The following is a 17899-nucleotide window of genomic DNA, read 5'->3' on the forward strand; positions in this document are numbered from 1 at the left end:
ACCTTTGTGCAATCACGTGCAATCCATACTGGACCTAACACCGTCTGAGCCTGCCTCCTGATGTATAGACATATATTTTGAATGTGTACGCTATCCATACATGTTATCCGGGGATACGGCACCCTTTCTCACCTTTGTGCAATCACGTGTAATCCATACTGGCCGTGAGAAAGGCTGGCGAGCTGTTAAGCAAGCTACAGCACCTGTGGTTTGCACACGTAAGTTTTTCATTTTTTCAGGAATGACGGTTAGGCCTAATTCCGGAACTGCGGTTGACCTGCACTTACTGTGAAATCATCGTTTGCGGGTAATAATTGTAATCAGTGATCCCCATCACTAACGTTGTTCAGCGGGTTATCTGCACCTGTAAGCGACAAACGCTGGCCTTTTCAGTGTAGCGCACATGCAGCCACGGACATGTAAGGGCATGACACACCAGTTATTGGCCAATCTCATGTGCCAGAGCCTCACGTGTCCCTCTAGTAAGCCGGTCTCAGACCGCGGGGCATGACGGAGTCTCGTTCGTTAACGGAATTAAGCTTGCAATGTGTGCATCTGTTCTGTAGCTGGCATGGTTGAGGTTTCCCAGGTGGAGTCGAATTTAACCGTATCCTCCACTCCTGGTGGTGCCCTTCTGGACATTCCTTTAAGGTTCAGCTTTGCAACCATACTGCCCACGTAAAACAAACACTTTGCCTTCATGAACGCTGTTTGGAGGGTCATGACTCGTGGGAATAACGCCGCCCAATAAGTTAACCTGCTAGAGAGATCCTTCGTTGCTCCCAAGCATGACATCACACTCCCTAGGAGGAAGGTAATGCCACTGTGGCGACTGTACTCCTGGGGGCGACACAAGTGCACTGATGCCCAGCCACTGCTCAATGAATCTGCTGGTACATTAACCCAGACCACTACATTCCCCTCGCACGCTACATGGCCTGAATCTGACCCTGATGAAATTCAGGTTACCCTTCCCATATACAGTTCCATCTTACACGGTGACAAAGAGGAAGCTGCAGATGAAAGTGCAGGTTTGGCCCACCCGCCATCAGACACACCACCGTACTATCAGGGGCCCTGTGCCAGTGCCGTCGCCAACGAGTGGGCCCCCCCTGCTTGCTCAGGATCACAGCGCTTGCAAGGTTGAAATACTGTGCAGTGAGATGGAAGATGGGGACGACGAGGAGTCCAGACTAGTACAGGGATTCCCTAGCGAGGAGACTTATTTGATTGTTTTCAATGTTGGGACAGCAATTTTTGGGGAGCACTATACTCTGGAGAATGATAGATGGGGCCCACCATACACTGGAACATTCCAAAGGTGGACATCAGACACTGGGGCAGCATTTACAGGGCCCATTATACACTAGAGCATTAGAAATGGGGCCCATTATGTTTGGAGCATTATTTGGGCCCATAAGACAGTGGAGCTTCATCCATGGGGACCAACATATACTGTAGCATTATGTGGAGCTCATCATATACTGTTTCAAACATTATATGGGACCAATGATTCTGTATGGAGAAATAGATGGGCCTCGTCATGAGATGTAAAAAGTGAAGTATTTTTCATTGTACTATACCGCTATTTCTCTGCCGTATCGGAGCATGATGAGTTGTGGTATGTGTTAAAGGGGCGCTCTTTCGCCCAGGGCACATGAAAACTGGGAGCCAGCCCTACCCCCCCACAACTTTAGCCAAATAACCCCCATTTTTCAGTGCGTAACTTGTATTATGAAGTTAATTAAGGTTGACAAGCTTAAGTAAGAAGAATTGATGCTTTTGGCATTCAAATGAGCACTGTAGGTGTGTTTCCTGTCCTCCTCTCACTGCCGACTTTTATTCCCCATTGACTTACATTGGGTTTCGTGTTTTGGGACGACCCCGACTTTTCCCTATAATCGGCCGATCTTGCTCGACCTGACTTTTGGAAAAGTCGGGTTTCACGAAACGAAACTCGACCCTAAAAAACCAAAAGTCGCTCATCTCTAGTCATACTATATGGTACCCATGAAACTGTTTCCATAAGAAAGACAAGGTCATGCAGAGCTATTAATGTGCCTGGAATAAAGACTAGAGGAGTCCGTAAATCATAAATTATGCTACCACACACAATAATCCCAGGAGTAGAAGCACTGTGACTCTCTGTCGTGAAGGTTTCTTAATGGTCTTGCCCATGTGGTCTCCAGATAGAGGCTTGAATGGAGCATTGGAGGCTGGAATGGAGGTCTAACCTCATCAGCAATAAGTCCTGGTTTTGTCTTGAACACAAAGATAGCTTGAGATTGATTGGGGACCAGGGTCATGAGATCAGGCCAGGCCCAGAGCATGATTATTAAAATCAAACAGGGTCTGGCATGCTGGGTTAAGATGAAATATTTACAAAAGGTAAACAGTAAAATTAACTTCCCACCAGGGCTAATACCTAATCAAGAAATTACTGTATCAATTCACCTTTAAGTTGACAGTACATGGCACTATAGGTCTGAACCCTCAAACTTGAACGGTCCACAGAATAAAGAAAAGACCTGCGCTATGGCGTTGGGTAGGACCATAACTCAAAGTGGACTGATATTCCACCAGCCTGGCAGGAGTCTCCACGGCAGCCTATACCCTGTATGCTTTGAAATGAGGCAGCCTACGAAAGGCAATGTACACAGGTTCTGCTCTTGTTGGATATGTACCCATGCTACATGGCAAGACTACCAACCATCAGGCACGGACTGGGGCTGAAATTCAGTCCTGGCATTTGAAATCACAGAGGCCCATGTTGTCCCCATCCCCAAGCACCAGATGGGATATATTACTAATATTGCAATGGATGGAGGAAAGCAAGTTTTACTGCAAGATCAATATTTCTAATGATACATGTGGCCTGCTGGGGTATGTGATGGAGTCGGGTACTTTGTGCTCCGTCACAACTCTTAACAGAATGGGTGTCTTGAGAACACCAATCCTGTTAACAACGTAGCAGCCAAGTGGCCCAGGACCAGACAGGCCCTTCTGGCATTTGCCAGAATTGCCAGTCCTGCCCTGCCAACCATGGTGCAATTGTGCTGCCTGATAAGCGATGTCAACTAATCCTCGCTCACCAGGGATTATGGTTTGTTATTAACTATGCTTACAAGTGAACATGAATATTTGTGGCATTGAGATGGTTTATTTAATAGCGCAGTTGGTTTTAGTGCACATATTAATTGCTTGATTTTATTGTGCCATTTATACCGAGGAGTTGAGACATGTGTTTCTCAGCTCACTACATTTTATTATGAATAAAACGAGGTGCTTTTGTGCTATGCGCTGCATTTTATTTTGTTTGAGGTGAAGTATGTGCTCACTTACTAAATGAGGCAGAAATGAAGCCAATTAAGTGTGAAATACTTCCAATATATTATTACTGCGAATCCAGGTCATTTATTTCTGCTAAAACGGAACTATCTCCAGCTCCTCTTTTTCAGTGCATGATTGCTGAGAAAGGAATGGAACAGGTCATTCATTTAGAAGATATTCACTTTGTCCTTATTTGTAATAACAAACTGGAATCATTAAAGGGATTGCCAAGTTACACAAAGTTATACTTAAATGTGTGTCAAATAGTAAGCAACACAATTTACTTAAGTACTTCTATTACTATTATCTACGATCCTCATTACTACATCCAGCTCTGTGCATTATCTATGACAGCATGTCATCAGTGCTGTGTGTGAAGGGGGCTAGATGGTTGATCATTTCAATTATCAAAAAAGCCCCATTTCTGCCACAGCTAATACAATATCAAAAACAAAGGTTTGAAGGGTTTGGCCATTTTAAGTTAATTTTCATAATTGTATGCCAATTGTTAACATATAGATATTAGCTGATCAGCACTAATTTATTCTTCTGAAAGGCAACCGCTCCACACAGCCTTCCCGACAGACCACAAATATGACAACATATGTCCAGTACATCAGCAGCCCCCCAAAGAAAAATACTGTGCATGTCAAAATAGCACCTACAATGTATTTCTGAATGGGGGTTGATTAAAGGTGTCTAGTCAGATGCCCATACACTAGTGGCCATGCTCAGACTTTAAGTCTAAAGCGGTTTGTGCAGAAGGTTTTACTAATAGGAAGATGGTTCACACTTTTGTGAACATAACCATTAAGTGACTTTAAAATCCGTGCCAACTCCTGCTTTCTAGGCGCTGCTGCATCTTTGTTGTGGGTCATGCTTGAAAGCATCAGTTCAGTTTTATTCCTGGGACTTTTGGTGCTATGAGATCAGAAAACTAAGGGGTTAATTGCCTGATTTTGACTGCTCCTCTCTGAAAGAAATGAGCAGGCCTGTCTACTATTTAAACCCCTATGTCTCTGACTTCCACTTCCAAGCAATTAGTTTTACTACCTGTCTTGTGCTAGTCATTGCTTGTGTTGGTTTCCCGATTTCTCTTGTTTATCTGATGTCGACCTGAATTTTGACCATCCTCTTGTTTTATTATTCTGTTCCCGATGTGACCTCTTGGCTTTGACTCTGTTTTGGTGACGTCTTCTGTCTCTGGTTACTCCTCTGGATATCAGCCCTTCATGGAAGCAATCCATTGAAACCTGTTGTAAGACCAGATCCCTGTACAGGGGTTAAAGGGTAAAGATCCGGGTTCCCCTGAAAACTGCCAGATAGAGTGGCTTGTGCAAAGTCTCTCCGAGGTAGCCTTTTTGAGCCTGTGACCTCTGATAGATGTGACAGTAACCAAGCCATGAGCGCTCCATGCAGATAGATTTGTACAGTGTATGGAGCTCTAAGTGACTGACAGCAGCAATGACCAACATGTGACCAACAAGTCATAGGCCGTAGTCATCACATATTAATATGACAGGAATACAGTCGTCACATATTAATATGACAGGAATAGGTAGATCCTGTTCTGGTCATATGGACATGTGTGCTACACCCGGTCCCAGTTCTGGCCCTGCTCCCAGTTCTGGCGCTGCCCCCAGTTCTGGTCCCTCACCTGCTCCTGCTCTTCGCGCTGCCCCTGTACCTCAGCAAGGTCCCTGTCTGGATCCTCGTGCTCTGTCTGTCCCTCGGCATCCTGCTGTTGCTTCTCTCTCCCACACTTCCTGGCACGCTGCCAGCAGGCCTTCACGCGCACTTCCTTCTGGTCTCTTAAAGGGATAGCACGCATTTTTTGAAAATAGCAATTAACCAATGGCAGCGCACTAACTATTTCTGGCCTCTCCTCCATAGGGAGAGTGCTGGAGCAACGAGCATCTACTCTTGCTACATCCGGTTCAGTCCCTGTTCTGTCTGCGCTGCGTTAGCAATCTGTTTGCACTTGCTCATACTGTTTGTCTCTGCAGAGTATCTGTGATCAGTGTTCAACTATCTCAGACGACATTAGTATCCATAGATTCAAGTGCCATCCTGTTCCGCCACTTGCCATCAGAACTCGAGGACTACATCCAGTGGCGTAGTGTGGGGGGGGCGGTCCGCCCCAGGCGGCACGTGTGTGGGGCGGCGCGGCAGCAGCAGCAGCAATTCCTCTCCTCTGTGGGAGAACTCATTTCCGCCCAGTCTCCCTGGCTGTGGATGGTGCAGCAGTGCTGGAGGTCTCCTCCTTCCTCCAGTTATGGGGGTGGCTGGGATTGCTGTAGACCAGCCCAGTCTGATGTGTATACACTGAATCCAGGGAGGGGTATGCTCCATGCTCTCACTCATGCTGGATGTGCCTGGGACAGGAGCTGTACAGCCCGGGAACCAAGTCCTCTGCCAGGCTGATGCCCACTCCTGCCCTGCAGGTAAGGCCTGTTTCACACTTCCGTTTTTGTGTCCGCCAAACGGATCCGTTTCCGTTTTTTTGACGGAAACTGATGCAAACGGATCCGTTTTTTTGACGGATCCGCGGTAACCGTAATGGAAGTCTATGGGACAAAAAAAACGGATCCTGCAAAAAATGGCGGATCCGTTTTTTTACGGAAAACAACGGATTTTGACGGATTTGAAAAAACGGAAGTGTGAAACAGGCCTAAGCTGCCCCCTGCTGTGCTGGGGGCACTGTGTGGGTGAGGGGCTATAGAGTGCCAGGAAGATATGCTGCAGGGATCTGTGCCCCAGGCATGGGGGGAGAGCAGGGCATCCCTGCTAATCCTATTAGTATGTGCAACTAGTGGAAAACTCATGAAGTTTTTTTTTTCTTTTCTTATTATTGATGGAAAAAACTGCTTCACCAGGCTGCATGCCCTCTGTGTGTGTGATCCCTGCCAAGAGGTTCTGCAGCAGCTGCTCAGAGCTGATAATAGTGATGTGGTTATGCACAGATATAGGTTGGGTTTGTCATATAACTGCATGCTGTACAAGCAGTGAAGCAATTGCATTGTAAGCACTTTCCCATTCCACATCTTGTAGCCCAGTTTAGGAGCCTGAATTTTCCGTACCCTTACGACTGATTTTCTTACACCCCTTGTGCATGTCGTACAGCTGGCGGTTGACACAACTGCTGAGAACTGAGGGGAAAAAAAGAAAGATTGCCAGGGAATTGCTCACAATGCAATTGCTTGATATATATAGTAGGACCCAATGCAAAAAAAATTGCCTTATTATGTGACAATGAGTGAGTTATGCCAAATGACAAACTTGGCTCTGCTAAATCTGTAAGTAAGCTGAATTTATGCAAAAGCATTATAAATGCAGAATGGTCAAATTGCTGGATGAGCTTCCTGCGCACCAGGATGTACAGCAACGCGACCATCAGGTTTTGGATTTATTTTTTTCTTCTGTAATATTTTATTGGATTGTTTCATTGCAGACAGGGTTTCGCTGTTAATCCACCTTTACTGGGGACCGCCAGATATGTGTGGCATTAGTACACAAACATCTTTAATCCACAGCTCTTGCTAATACATGGGGGTCCTGGGCAGGTGACCCCCTCGCAATGACGGGTCTACAGGGTTTATCTTCATGAGACATTTATTTTGGTTTCCTTTCTGTGGTAGCATCATGGTTGGCACTTGCTATGTGGTGGGGGCCCTCTGTGTGGCGCTGTAGGTGGGGGCCCTCTGTGTGACTGTGTTTGGTGGGGGTCCTCTGTGTGGCGCTGTTTGGTAGCACCTGTGTCCCCCTGGTATTCTACTCTGGTCCTGTTCGAGGGATCTTACTATGGATACCTGGGGCTCACTAGCCAAGCCCCCTCCGGAGCCCCCCGGACCGTGGTCCCGAGGTTCCACTCTAAAAATAAAAAACAAATGTGAACTTCACCATCTGTGCCTCTGCTTCCATTCATTACAATGTGCCAGTTACAGTCAATGGGTAACCACATCAGGGATGAGTTGGTCACTGCTGGATGCTGGAGCCACATGCTTGTGCCAGGCAAAAGAGGAAGTACAAAGACTGGGGGGAACCAGACTGTCAGAAGGGGAGTGGCAAGGATCACTAAGGAGATTATTCTAGATTTTTTTTTATTGTACACTATGTTGGATAATTTTTGAAAATTATTTTCTGGGGTCGACAACCTCTTTATGTTTTTTTATTGACTTAGTCAAGGTACATAAATGCAGAACTGAACATGAAATACCGTAACTGAAAATTATATTAAAACAATAAATCAAAGTATTTATAATGTTATTGAAATTTTTTTTAAGTTTCAATAGTAATATTTTAGAAAACTATTGAAGTTCTCTTCAAATTAATTGCAAACTGGAGTTTCTTCACATTTATTGATGATTGGGAAAATAACTTGATGAATTTGGACTTTGCAAATGTCTATTATGTGACTCACACATTGAGATGAAACTTTTAGCCAAAGTTACATATTGGATAGTTTTATTATTAAGGCTTAGATTTATGATTCAAGCTCAGGTTAGTGAATATTGAAAACTGAATTTAATTTTTCAGCCTCGCAACTGAAACGGATCATTGTTAAATGACTTTTTCAAGGTAAGTTTAACGATGGTTGATGAGCAGAAAAACAGAGTTCATTGTTCTATTGGCATAGCTAAACTGAAATATAAATATTTCCTAGTCAAAGACATGGTTCACAATTAAACTCGTAACTCCCACCTCATTCCGACTTCTAGGAATCATTTTTAACAATAACACTTTCAGAATAAAGTTGCAAACATTTGCGCAGCTTCCTGCAGGCAGTATTCAATAAATGCATTAGACACACATCAAGTATTTTAATTACCATGCTGGAAGCCTCGATGACTCCTTTATCTTATGCATTTAATAACCTATTTGAATACATTCACATAAAATGGGACTTTTCTTCTCTCCGGTTTACAGGAAAAGACTGAATTATTTTTCTTGCTTTTTTAATAGATGTAAAATTATTGCCGAGTAGCATTTTTCATTATAAAACTACTTTGCAAATTTTTCAATAGCTGCAACATGAACAAAAAAATCCAGCAAACAGTCCTTGACCTTATATTTGTGCAACTATCATTTTATTCATACAAATACTTGAAGAGGAATTTTCAAACAGGAATGAATTGTTCTATTTGATATTCTTTCCATTTAACTTTGGAATCAACGTAGGATACGAAGCACAAGAATTATCCATTAGTAAAGTGTAACGAAGTGTCTCATGGAATTTTTTTTATCTATTATTATACGTATTGTGCTAATTAAATGTCTCAACAAACAAATGCATGCTAAAAGTGAATAGCCACATATTACGTGATTTCACTTTAAGGTCCAAAAAATAAAACACCTGTCTGATAAGATCTTAAAGAGAAGATGTTAGGAAGGGAGGGTCACAGCTTGGGATACTAATTACACAAGAATATGGAGAAGAAGAAATTGATCAACAGTGCCAAAGGCAGAGGAGAATAGATCAAGAATGATAAGTACAAGGCAAGTACTCTTTAGACTTAAGGGCCTTTCACACATAGCGAGATCTCTAGCGATGTCGCTAAAGCGTCACCGATTTTGTGATGCAACAGCGATATCGCTAGCGATCTCGCTTTGTGGGACACGTACCTGTGAACAGCCCCCCGCTGGATATCGGCTCGAATGTCCTGGGCCATTCTTTCATCATTGGCGTCCCGCTGGCGCCGACTAGCGATGCATGGACGCAGGCGGAAGTCATCATCATCGCTGCGGTGTGACAGGTAAGAGCGACCGCCAACGGATCGCTTATCGCTGCTGCGTCACTGGTGAGATCTGCCTGTTTGGCAGCTCACTAGCAACCATTTAGCGATGCACCAGCGATCCTGACTGGGTCGTATCGTTGTCGGGATCGCTGGTGCGTCGCTAAATGTAATGGGACCCTTAGGCAGTTATAAGGATTTTAGGAACATTGGTGAGTGCAGTTTCCTTTGACTACTTTGTCTGGAATCTGAATTGTAGATGATTAAATAAAGGAAATGCCAACCTAAATACCTGCAACCTTTGTGATGTCGTTGGTCACCCACTTGTGACATCCCTTACCCATTTCAGAAGAGGCCTGGTTTGGCACATGGAAAGGAAGAACATATAGTGGTTTGTATATATCACTTACTAAGCCCCGATGCTCATTTTGGACCTCTGAAGGACATAATACAGGCTGCATATAGCTGTATCATTTCATATACCCGAATCACATTTTGCAGGGGTTTGGATGTAAGCCCCAATGGAGTCACTGAATAAAGGGGCAAACGTGATGTGAGCCCTCCCTAAACAGGACTTGCACTGCTGAGAACAATAGCAGCCTATGTGCACTGTACAATCTACTACAGACCGCTCAGCATCCATTACCGAGCTCTGCCTGTGTAAAGTCTATTAAATTACCTATCGGACTGTTTACCTATCAATAGTCATTTAGTGCTGCTGGCCAATTGGTGCAAACAGACGCTTATTCTGACACAAGGGAATAAGGCTGAGTTGCAAGTAACGACACATCACGAGGACAACAATGGAACGAAGATTTTGGAGGAACAGTCGGTTTCCAAGAAGACTAGAATACCTTCAATTTAACAATACATTCCACGTGTTGTTTGAATGCATTTAAACTTGGATAACATCTCTGATTCTGTGGGTCACTAACACACAGCAGAAACTCCCGTATGTCTGCATATTCCACTTGCATCATTAGCGTCTATTTCCAAAGAAAACTAATGCAGCAATTCCGTTAATTAGGCAAAATCATAATTCAAAGCACGACTCATTAATATGGGTTCACCTTTTCCACTAGAGACATCCAAAAATACAGTATGTATCCACTCTCACGTGAGAGGCCTCACTACTTGGCACTGATTGATTTTCATTTTAACAGTAAGCGACTTTAATGAAGCCGATATAAATGAACTTGGCAAGAAAGTACACATGTCAGCTGAACTTATTTCTGGATATAGGTCACTCGCAAAGAAATGAAAAATACTAAGAATGTAAAATATTTCACTTTGTAATTTCATGTGAATTTCTATATATTTGTTATACATTATTTGTTCAGTATGGAAATAATAACCTTTTGATTGGAGGGGATCCACAGAATTCCTATAATATTTCTACAATCCAAATCCATAATGTGATTCAGGAAAAACATACATGTTATGCTAAGTGCACTACTTCACTACAGTGCATGTAAGTGAACGCTCATGTGTGCAGATGACAGGGTAACATCTGGCTTAGTAAGATTGATAGCTTATTTGCATAGTAAGTGATGGATGCATGAGGCTTTATGCACTTTCTTTACAAAATTACTTGCATTTAGCAATGTTCTAAATATTTAACACTTTAATCCCTTCATGACCTTAGTTATATCCATACGGCCAGGTTGGGATCGACTTCCTGACCTTGGATGTATGGATATGCCCTGGCAATTTTGTGTAGATACATTCCTGGCATAGTAGCTAACATCATAACTGACACCCAGTTGTCATTGGTAGGAGTGATGCCCTCACCAATCCTAGGAGTTTAACCCCTAAACACTGCGATTGATATTGTTTGCAGCATTTAAAAGGCAGGGAGGGGGCTCCCTCTCCCCTTTGATCGGCACTCCCGTGAAGTCATAACGAGAAACCAATCATTGCCATGGTGACATGACATCGTCATAACGACATTTGGGTCACCAGGGCTAGCAAGCTTGCCAGATCATGCGCAGTGCATGGTCTAACAAGCTTGTGTCAGTGCGGCACTGACAGTTATAAATCACTGTAGTGCTTGTGCATTGCAATGGTTTATAACAGTGATCAAACTGTAAAAACTGAAAGTCCCATAGAAGGACTGTCAGTTTTGTTATACATGCAGATGAGGCATATATAACAAAAAGCTTAATTTGATTTCCTTGACCTATCTCTAGCAAGGGTCACCTCATGTCCTGTCCTTGTGTAATTTCTATTTAAATGCTGCCATCTTTTCTCAGTAATTCACTTGTAATATAAGCCTGATGAAGGGGCCTTTTGCGCTCTGAAAGCTTACAAATATAATTTCTCTGGTTAGCCCATCTATGCCCCAACTGCTTGTCTCGGGCCAATACTCAATTTCCAACCTTGAGAGCTGTCCCTCGCAGGGGCGTCATCTCATGGTGTTCAAGTTCTTGAATCTTGGTCTGTACCAGTCGATGTAAGGTCTGTAAGCGATGATGATGTTCATGGACCAAGGTAATCACTCCTGTCTGTGGGTAGTCTTCCTCTGGGTCCAACTCCAGCTCAGTAATCTCTCATCCCTTTCAACCAAACAGCAGGGTGTAGGGCGTATATCCAGTTGTACTGTGCACTTAGTTGTTGTACACCCAGACCAGCTCAGCTGCAAACTTGGGCCAATGGACTTTCCTGTCTTCATCCAATGTTCTTAACATCCAGCTCCCACCCCATTCAAAGTAGTGTCAACCAAAGCCCCCATTACAGGTATAATGATAACCAAACCTTTCCACAGAAATCACTCCAAAGCAGTACACCGAGATCCAGGGGTTCCCACAATACCCCAATTCAGTATTCTCCATATGGACTCCCAATACACTGTCAGCCAGCTTTGAGCACCTCCTCTAACAGGTAATATCATCCTCCAGCGTACCATACCTAAAACATCTCTAAACACTTAAGGCCAGTATATGTGCATCCAGATCTGAACTTCTGTGCAGGGCTACTCACAAAATTCACCATTTTGAGATGTGCTCTTCATACCTGATTGCTAGACCTGGGTCTAATGCACCAAGCTGGCTGACAATCAAGAGCCACAATTCATAGGACCGCAACCTACATGTGGCTCCCGAGCTACAGGTTGGGGACCCCTGGCGTAGGGGCTCACTGCTCAGGAGGTGTAGCTAGTTCACAGCTTCAGCATCATTGAAAGGCCTCTTCCACTGCAGTCTTCTGTCTAGGATGATAGACCAGCTTCTGCAACCACTGGAATGTCTTCTCTGGACCAAAGTGAGCCCTTCTTTCATGAGCGTCCGTAGCCACCTCGCTGATCACTTGCCGGGTGACTCCCAATTCCCATACCAACTGCATCTTCCGATACAGCAAACCGTCTTCCAGCTGAAGCCTCTCCCATTGTCGGAGAATCTGCAGCATTCCAGGGAAGAGCATGACCCTCTCACTATGGCTAGGGAGTTGTTTCTGGGCCACCCATTGTCTCAACTAAGCGAGTTCTCTGTATTCCTGCTGAAGCCGCACCCAGTCATCTTGAGGCCGTCCCAACAGATGCTTCCTGCATCGTCACTAATGTCCTGGAAAAGTTGTGGAACCAAGGGATCTTTTCTGCCTCCAATTCTTCATCTCGTTCACGACCATGGCGCTCGTGGGTCACTCTGGACAGGGCATCGGCATGTGTATTCTCAGCAACTTTTCTGTATGCAATCTTGTATCGATATTTTGCCATACGGGCCACTCATCTTTGCTCCAGGGTCCCCAGTTTTGCATTTTCTAGGTGGGCAAGGGGGTTGTTGTCAGTGCGCACCAAGACTTTGGATCCCGACAGGTACTCGGCAAACTTCTCAATCATCGCCCTCACTAATGCCAGTAGCTCCAATTTGAAAGAACGAACAAAAAGTTGTTTGGGTTTCATTCTGAGTCATGGAGGGATCGGCTCACATAAGCAATAGCTTGCTCCGTTCTGTCCTGTATCTGTGACAATACAGCGCCCAATCCCTGGAGACTGCACAGTGTGGGTGCTTTCATCAGGGCCATCTTCAAGGCTAAAAAGGCTTCTTCCTGGCAATCTCCCCATTGGATGGTTCGATTCTTCGCACCAGACACCACTCCTTTCAATAACTCCAGCAGTGGATTAACAATACTAGTGAAGTCCTTCACAAACTGTCTATTAGTACCCTGTAAGCCCCAGAAAGGCCCACACATCCTTCACGGTCTTCGGCATGGGCCAGTCCTGTACCGCCGCTATTTTATCACATGCAGGTCTCACTCCCTCAGCAGATACAACATGTCAGAGGTATTCAGTCTGCTTTCGGAAGATGTGGCATTTCTGAAGTTTCACTTTCAGGCCGTGCCTCTGCAGCCGACTCAACACCTGCTCCATCCACTGGAGATGTTCCTCAAAAGTAGCTGCATAAACAATGATGTCGTCCAGGTAGATGAGAGTAGCTTCAAAGTTCAGGTCTCCTAAACACCATGCCATCAGTCGCTGAAAGGTTCCAGGAGTGTTGGTGAGACCAAAGGGCATCTGGTTGAATTCAAACAACCCCATAGGCAGTATGAATGCCGTCTTCGGCCGGTCTTGCTCAGCCATGGGCATTTGACAGCTTTTCAATTCTCGGCAGAGTGTAAGAGTCCCGGACTGTGCAGGCATTTAGTCACTGGTAGTCAACACAAAAGTGCAGAGTTCCGTCCTTTTTCTGAAGTAGAACGATAGGGGCTGCCCTCGGGCTCTGGGTCTCCCGTATGACTCCACTCTGCAGCATATGTGTCATAATCCCAGTGCAGGTTTTTGAGCTGCACGTCAGGGGTTAATGTCTGGAGCTCAGTGCAGGTTTTGACCTGCACACCTGGGGTTAATGATTGTAGCCTCTCTTTGGTTCTGGGAGAGCTTCTTTAACCCCTGGGAAGCTCCAATCCCTGTCAGTTATACTTTTGCCTTTGGCCGAGTGTGGTGACCTCTGTGTGCCTGTGCCTGTTTGTTGTTATAGCTTGTTTATATGGTTCTGACCCGGTTCTGTTCCCCATTGTGAGTTTGCCTGTTGATTCTGTACTGCACTACCCTCTCTGTGTATGACTCATGGCCTGTGATCTGACTACTCTCTGCTCGCCCCTCTTGTACCTTGCAGCTATCTCTGTGTATGACTCATTGGCTACGTCCTGACTATCCTCCCTGTCTATGCCCCTTGGTACCTTTGTCTCGCAGTTACCCTGCTAGGAGTTCTCTTGCAGCTCCTAGCTTTCTGGAGTTTAGGCCATGCCCTCAGCAGTCACGTGCTTCAGGTCCTGCTGTTCTGAAGTACGCACCTACTCGGCTGCTGCCCGCTCCACAGGTATCTTTGAGCACAGTTCGCTCTACTCAGGACACGCACACTTGTTCAGTGAGCAAGTTCAGTGCGGTGTTCCTGACAATATGTGCCAACATTTCTTTTACTTCCTGGTACATTTGTGATGGGATCTGGCAATAGAGCTCTCAAATCGGTGCAGCATTTCCTGTGGGAATCTAGTGAGTTATGGCTGTGGTGCACCCAAAATCATCATCGTGGCGATTAAAGACATCCTGGTAATGCCCCATCATAGCTTCTATCTGTTGAAACTGTTGTGACGAGAGTCCTATCAGTTCAGCCCACATCTTCTCCAGGATCCGGCATCCTTCTCTCATGGTGCTGGCCTAAGACTCCGAGGGCACATTAATGGCTACAGTCCAGGGGTCTCCTTGTTTCATCACTAACTGCACGGCCTCTGGTGGCATCAGTTCCTCTGGCATACCCAATATTTGTGCTACTTCACTATTAGGCAAGAGCGTGAGATCATCCTCCCCTAGGTTGAGACACCGCACCACTACGTTGTCATCTTGGATGGTGGCTAATGTCTGGGCAATGAGAAGCCCTGAATACAGTTGGTCCATTTTAGAGCTGGCTCTATCTGAACCTCTACTCGGTGTACAAGCTCGCACAGGCAGCATGAGCACAGTCTGGCCAGGTGGTAAAACGAGTTTGGCAATGGCTGGAGCGATGACCTTCCCCAGATCTTTTCCTTTTCTCGATGTTTCTTGAGCCAGGGATATCCATATCAGTTGTTGGAACACCTTCCTTTGGGGCATGTGAGGGCTCCATCGGTTAAGAAAACCATCTGGTGACTCACTGACCAAGATGGTCCTTAGTTCCTTCAGCACATTCATCCGTAACATCACTGTGGGGCCATTGCCAGGGTCTCCAGCGAGCAACACTACTCCTTTTCGGCCCATATCTTTGCCGCACATGGTAATTTGCATCCAGACCACCCCTGCGACCGGGATGGGTAATTGGTTGGCCACTGTCAACCTTATCACTGGGCCCCATTCGGTCCTCATCACCCCAGAAAAGTGACTTCTGAAATAAGTTTCTGATATGGTGCTCACTTGAGAACCGGTATCAACTAGACAACGGACGGCCCAGCCATCCATTTCAGCTCATACGAGGAGGCACAGGAAAACTAAACATGCGGGACTTCCTTCTCTCCTTCTTGGCAGCTCAAGCTCCAGACAGCATGCCCCAGCCACAGAGCCCACTAGTTTAACAGCCGACGGGACAGTGGCCTACCTCATTTTGCACATCCTCGGGCATAATGTCCAGTATCCCTGCAGGTAAAACAAATCGGAGGTCTCTCTGTTTGGGATTGCCCCCTTTCCAGATGGGGCTCGGGGTTAGGAAGAGTTCGGCACCTCCAGGGTTTTTTTTTCTCAAGCCTACCCATTCTTCTCGCATGTCCTGGATTTCTTTCTGAATGTCTCCAATCCAGCCTGGTTCAGCTGCGGGTGGAACAGGTACCTCCACATTCCGGACCTTCCCCGCTGAGGCTGTCATCCCCACTCTTGCACACGCTTCCACCCAAATTTCTAGAAAATACTTACACGGATTAACTCGCAAGCACTCCCGCAGGGCCTGTTTAAGCAGTGCATCCCTGAGGCCTGCCACTAATTGGTCTCTCAAAATTACATCATGGGGCCCTACACCCACATCGTCCCACTTAGCGATCGCAGCATGGTTCTCTTGCAGTGCATTCATATATTGTGTCATAAACTTCCTTTGGATGTGGCTAAACACGTGCATTCACAATTCACTGATATCTTTGGGGTTCCTGTGCATCTCTTCCAAGATCTATAATATTTTGGTGAATGTATCCCGCTCGTGCAGGGGCCGGAAAATAACAGATATTTCAGATTTTCTTTTTTAATAAATTTGCAAAAATTTTGACATTTCTATTTATTTTCTGTCTAGATGGGGTGCAGAATTTAATGAGAAAAAATTACCTTTTTTGAATTTACCAAATGGCTGCAATGAAACAAAGAGTGAAAAATTTAAAGGGTCTGAATACTTTCCGTACCCAATGTAGTTAGGTGTAAAATGTAATTTGCGAGTTCACACATAAAAAAAAAATTAAAACTTTTTTTTGTGACTTGGATTGACTCTATGTGTATTAGAAGACAGCCATTCCTCTCCCATTTGTTCACTTTGGATTTGTAATTCTATTGCTGCAGCTGCGGAGATAAGCTCTTTATTGTGGTAAATTATATCTCTTGAAATTAGTTCCTGCTAATCACTTAAGGTTTTCTTTCATGGGAACTAGTTTGGCAGATTCATCTTTATTAACAACATGGGTAGATTCATCTTTCATTATACATGTACAAGTACAAGGTAAAGATTAAACAAGATCAAGTTAATAGTAAGAGGCAGAGCAGAGCCCTCTGTCATTCCTTTTCATTAGTAAAGAGTGATTATAACTTCGATAAGTTATTAATAGGAATCGGCGGACTAGTGGAAGTTCGGATTTTGGAACCTGACCGAAACTTTTTAGAAAGTTCGGCTTTGATACCAGAACAGTACCTGAACTCTTTCTCTCTCCTCTCTTCTATCTCTCTCTCAAACCCATTGACATCATTAACCCCTTCACTCCAGGAGCTTTTATCGATTTTTCGTTTTCGTTTTTTGCACTCCTTCTTTCCAGAGCCATAACTTTTTTATTTTTCTGTCAATATGACCATGTGAGGGCTTATTTTTTGTGGGACAAGTTGTACTTTTAAACGACACTATTGGTTTTACCATGTCATGTACTCGAAAACAGGAAAAAAATTCCAAGTGCGGTGAAATTGCAAAAAAAGTGCAATCCTACACTTGTTTTTTGCTTGGCTTTTTTGCTAGCTTCACTAGCTGCTAAATCTAACCTGCAACTATGATTCTCCAGGTCATTGTGAGGTCATAGACACCAAACATGTCTATGCTGTCTTTTATCTAAGTGGTGAAAGAAAATTCCAAAGTTTGCTAAAAAAAAAAAAAAAAAATTGTGCAATTTTCTGAGAGGCTAGAAGCATGCACAACCCGATCGGCTCTGCTACATATGGGCGATGAGCAGATCGCTCATATGTAGCAGATTTACTGCTGTGCTTTGAGCGCCGACCACCGGGCGGCGCTCAAAGCCATCTTCCTGGAACAACCATAGAGGTTTCATAGAGACCTGTGGCTGTCCAGGCAACATGACGCCGACGCTCGATCACGTGACAGGGGTCGGCAATGAGCTCATTTCCGGCCCGGCGGCCGGAAATGCTATGTAAATGCCCGCTGTCAGCTTTGACAGCGTGATTTAACTAGTTAATAGGCGCGGGCGGACAGTGATTCCGCTCGCGCCTATTGTGGGCACATGTCAGCTGTTCATAACAGCTGACATGCTGCGGCTTTGAGGTGGGCTCACCGTCTCAGATTATAAAAAAATTGAAGTAAATCTTAGGTTATGGACCTATGTTTAGATGGCGATTTAAGTCAGAACATCCAAAGAAAATTCCAGTATAAATGGGAAAAATCAAGAAATACCCTATCTCCGGA

The 17899-nt window shown here is 44.8% G+C and overlaps 1 long non-coding RNA gene across 1 annotated transcript in view; it reads left to right on the forward strand.

Annotated features, from left to right (window-relative positions):
* Nucleotides 1-5621: 5621 nt before the first annotated feature.
* Nucleotides 5622-17899, forward strand: part of LOC141049220 (uncharacterized) — a 232835-nt gene continuing 220557 nt past the window's right edge. Inside the window, exon 1 of the long non-coding RNA XR_012220301.1 lies at nt 5622-5774. This is a non-coding gene — a long non-coding RNA (uncharacterized lncRNA). The remainder of the gene's footprint in view (nt 5775-17899) is intronic.

The sequence above is a fragment of the Dendrobates tinctorius genome, unplaced genomic scaffold, assembly GCF_039654945.1.
Source record: "Dendrobates tinctorius isolate UK_male_01 unplaced genomic scaffold, ASM3965494v1 ptg000003l, whole genome shotgun sequence".
Lineage (NCBI taxonomy): Eukaryota > Metazoa > Chordata > Amphibia > Anura > Dendrobatidae > Dendrobates > Dendrobates tinctorius.